Raw genomic sequence first — 4,927 nt, forward strand, 5'->3', positions numbered from 1 at the left:
AATAACAGTCCTGAGTGCCTCATAATCGAAGGTCATACTGTGTATGGCTAACTCAGCCTGCTGATGGGCACATAACTCATCCGAGACATGCCTGCACTGTAGTGCCTCCTCAATGGCAGTCTCAGTGATCATAATCCCCCTACCCCTCACCTGAACTGAATCTAATGTCGGACGGAAGAAGTTGCAGTAAAATTCCTTCACCCAAGAAACATTGATATCCCCCAAATCCCGGTCAACAAAGTCAATACCCAAATCGATGATCCGACCGGAAATAGAACGTCTCACGTCCATCGGGAGAAGTAGCTTCTTCTCAATGTTGAGCTTTGTAGTCCGATATTTAGAAAACTGGAGCTCACAGTAGAGATTAGGGAATTTGTCCGGATTGGTAGAGGGTAACTGTTGGTTTTCCTTATCCACATCATTCAAAGGATTCTTGGCATAATTCTTATATGTGGAAGGAATGGAGGGAGTAGAGTGTTTTCTCTTTTTGGAGGTAGTGGCTATGGCTTTGCCTTTGTCAGACATCCTGAAAAAATGTGATAGAATGTATAAGACATTTAGCATTTAACAAATAAAGCATGTTCAGGAGACAATTGACAAAAAGAAACAACCATGATGTTGTAATGAATGTGCAAAAGTGAACAAATAAACCAAGAAAGCAACTTCATTAAAAGGAACAACTCATATTCAAAATGCAAGAAGATCATCATAATTTTGAAAGAATTGTTAAAGAAGGTTAAAGGGGAGTGGAAGTTAGATAGTTAAAGAAATTAGTAGGTTAAAGAAAATGGATTAGTAATATGATGAGATTTATGCATAGTGAATGGAAAAGTTGTGGTTCATGTTCATAATGAGAAATGCAAATCTGGGAAGTCAAAGAGAAACGGAATGTTGCCCAAAACTGAATTAAAGACCAAAATGAACTAATTTCCTTGACAATTGGGCAGCATTTCGGCTGAAAATTGGACGTTCCCGGATAGCAAATGATCACAGTAAGCATAGCAACAACATCAATTAGTATAGCACCAATGATATGGGATTCAGGCAGCAATGAAATACACAAACACAATCCAAAAGCATCAAACAATATCCACATAGCAAACAGCAAATGAAGCACGAACGGAGCACTTATCAGGCCTAGAATTCTCTATCCAGCCCTAGCTACCTAACCGCAATTATTTCTAACTAACCTAACATACAAAATTTGAATTCAACTAACTAACATGCAATTGGACTAACTAACAGAAATTAAGGACTAACAGAAAAAAACAGAACAAAATTGAGTGGAACCTGGGAGCAGAGGAATCAGTAACGGAAGGGAGAACGGGGAAGAAGTATGGCTAAGCACTGCGCCGCCGTGAATGGTGGCCGGAAAGATGAGCAGCGGCGGTGGATGGCGGTTCGGTCAAGAAGAAGGGAGAAGAGTGAGAGTGGATGAGAGTAGATACGGTGAAGGAATGAGAGAGGGTGAGAGACCGTGAGCAGTGGCGGCCGCGGCGAGGACTGGGTAGCGGAGAATGCTGCCGGCGTTGGGACGGCGGTGAGCGGGGAGACAGAGGGAAGGAGAGAGAGAGAGGTGAGTGGAGGAAGGAGAGAATGAGTGGGGTTGGGAGTGTTTCGTGGTTGGCTAGGGGTGGTGGCCGGCGGTGGCTATTGTTGAAGATGGTGATGGTTGATGGTGTGCGCGACTGCGCAGTGTGCATCGCGTATTAGGGTTATCCCCATTTTAAATCGACGCGAGCGCGCACCTTGCGCGTCCGCGTCCATTTATGAAACTCGTGACCTACGCGTGCGCGTAAGTTGCGCTTACGCGTCGACGAGCGGAATAAGGAGGGACGCGTGCGCGTACAGTGCGCGCACGCGTGCATGGGGTTGGGCTAGAGGCATAGAGTTGGCCCAACCCAGGCCTAACTCTCTGGAGAATGGCCTGGAAGTTGCGCATTCAGATTGGCGCGCATGCGGCAGGTACGCGTCCGCGCGCAGTGAGAAAGTTAGGAGGTCCACGCGGGAGCGTGCAATGCGCTGTGGCGTGGGTGGCAGGATAGGTGTGGGCGCGTGCGCGTACAGTGCGCGCACGCGTGCATCAGATTGGGCCAGAGGCTTAGAGTGGGCTTGAGGCACGTCCAACTCTCGGGTCTGTCGCCTAGGGTGATGGCAGCACTCATGGACGCGCGCGCGGCAAGCGCGCGTCCGCGTACATTGCTAAGGTATGAGGTGGCGCGCTGGCGCTATGTGCGCGCCCGCGGAGGTTGAGTTGAGCCTGAGGCCTAAAGCTAGCCCAGAGCCGGCTCAACTCTCTGGAGTTTGGCTCAAAAACCTGCAGCAACGAATCGGCGCGGACGCGGCGTGTGCGCGTCCGCGTGAACGTCCATGTTATTAGAAAGGGCGCGCACGCACGTTGTGCGCGTCCGCGTGGGTCGAGTTGGGCTTGAGGCATAATGTTTGCTCACGGGAGGCCCAACTCTCTGGTGTTTGGCTCGTGGTGCATCCTCACAGGGACGCGTGCGCGTACATGGTGCGCTCGCGTCCACCCTTTTTTTTTTAACAGAAACAAATTGCTAGGTGCTCCCCTTAGTGTTCACAACTCTTATTCACTCAATCATCATACAATTCACACAAAAAAATTGCAATTTTGATATTGTTCATCTACTACTAAACACAACATGTATATGACTAAGCTAACAATTAAATTGTACAAACAAATTTGTATGAAACATCTACCTACAATGGTAACTCAAATCACTTATTAAGTAAATGTAAAAGATTGGAAAGAGTTTACCATGGTGGGGTGTCTCCCACCTAGCACTTTTAGTTTAAGTCCTTAAGTTGGACATTTGAGAAGCTCTTTGTCATGGTGGCTTATGTTTGTATTCATCCTTGAATCTCCAAGGATCCATGCTCTTCAATTGGTTGACAGAATTTCCAGCCATTTTTATTGAGCTTGGGCAGAGTTCCACCCAAAATACGAGTCCCCATATTTGATCTTCATTTAGCGAACCGGGATCCCATATCTTATTTTCGCATCCATCCGTTGGTTGAGTTTCATGATTTTGTCGGATGGGTAGTTGACATAAATGTGGTGGACACATGGAATTCTCTTTACTCCAACAATGCTTCCTTCTAGATCCATACAAGGTAATCCTTGTCCCAACATCATCCCTATACCTTGAGGCCTTGACCTTAATGAGCTTAACACCTACTTTCCAACCACTACACAACTCATTCTTACTTTTGATTCCACAGAGAGTTCTAAGTTGACCATCATTTTCAATCAAACCATATTCAAGCGAGAAATTAAAGCTTAGAGATAGAGATTTTACCTACTTAAATGCTGTTTTTGATGGTAGCTTGGGAGAGAGGGCTTCCCCACACTTAGACAATGCAAGATCTACCTCTTTGTGCTCCTCTTTGGTTGTTTCCACCTCTTCACAGGCTTCTTTAAATTCAACCTTTTCCTTTTTTTCACATGACTTGGTGTTGACATTTTGTTTGATGGAGGGTGATTCAACTTTGGATAGGAATTCATCGATGAATGAATTCATCTCTTGATCTACCTCTTCATATTCTTCAATTTCAATATACACCATGTCATTTTCGTTCTCCGTGGGAGGTTGTACACACTCTTCTATAGCTTCAACTTCATGTCCAATGGGAGAGGATTCGATTGTAGAGAGGAATTCATCCATGATTGAATCCATCTCTTGATAAGCTTCTTTCAAGTCTTCAATGATGATATGCCTTGGAGGTTGCGCACCCTCCTCAACATCAATTTCAAGTTTCTTGGAAAAGTGCTCCATGGTGCTACATTCCCATGGACTTTCAACATCCCCTAGATCTTCAACCACTTCTTCCTTTTCTTCAATGATCATAGGCTCCTCCAATTGTTCCAACACAAAATGGTATCCTTCATCCCCCACCGAATCTTCCAATGTCTCCTTCATGCTTTGTTCTTCTTTTGACTTTTCGCATGGGATCATGGAAGTATCTTGAGCTTTCAAACATCGGTAGGCCAAGGTGGACACTACCTTGGTCAAGTTGGTCACAAACTCAAGTGTATCCCGTTTCATGGCTTCTTGTCCTTGAAGTAACAAAGTGAGAGGGTTGTTTATTAATGCTTGTGGTGAGTAAGAAGGATCATCATTTTGGAGAGAGGGTGCATAATAAGAAGGTGGTTCTTCTTGGTGAGGTTGTGGAGATTGTGTGTATTGAGGTGGTTCTTGGTAGTAATCTAAATAGGGTTGTGGTGGTCCTAAAGGTTCTTGCTCATAATGGTCATAAAAATATGATATGGATGGTTGGTCATAGGGTGGATATGGATCATAGGAAGGTGCTTGGTATGGAGAGGCTTGTGAGAATGGTTGCGGCTCATGTTGAGGATATGGTTCATAGGCATATGGTGGTGGTTCTTGAAAATCACAAGGCGGTTCACCATAGCCATTGGGTTGATATGCATCATAGGATGGCTCTTCTTCATAGTGTATTGGTGGAGGTTGTTGCCATGAGGATTGATCATATGCATATGGCTCCTCCCACCTTTGATTGTTCCATCCGTGATACACCTCCTCATTGAAGCTCTCATTACCTACAACACAATTGGAACCAAGCTCATAGCCAAAGTGAGAATTCATGGTGGAAAGGGAAAATAAAATTCTACACTAGCAAATAAAGCAAAAAGGCAAGATATTTACACTATTCACATATGTACAACAACCAATAACACAACACCATTGCAAGTCCCCGGCAACGGCGCCATTTTGACGATTGGATTTTTGACGGTTTAGAATTTCTCAAATAAATTCTCGTTGTAAAGTATAGTTTCTAAACCAAACAATAATCCTTTCGTACAAAAAGTTGTTTGTCACAAGTAACAAACCCCTAAATTTATAAACCGAAGTATTCAAACCTCGGGTCGTTCTCCCTAGGAATT

This window comes from Arachis duranensis, chromosome 10 (genome assembly GCF_000817695.3).
Source record: "Arachis duranensis cultivar V14167 chromosome 10, aradu.V14167.gnm2.J7QH, whole genome shotgun sequence".
In the NCBI taxonomy this organism is placed as follows: domain Eukaryota; kingdom Viridiplantae; phylum Streptophyta; class Magnoliopsida; order Fabales; family Fabaceae; genus Arachis; species Arachis duranensis.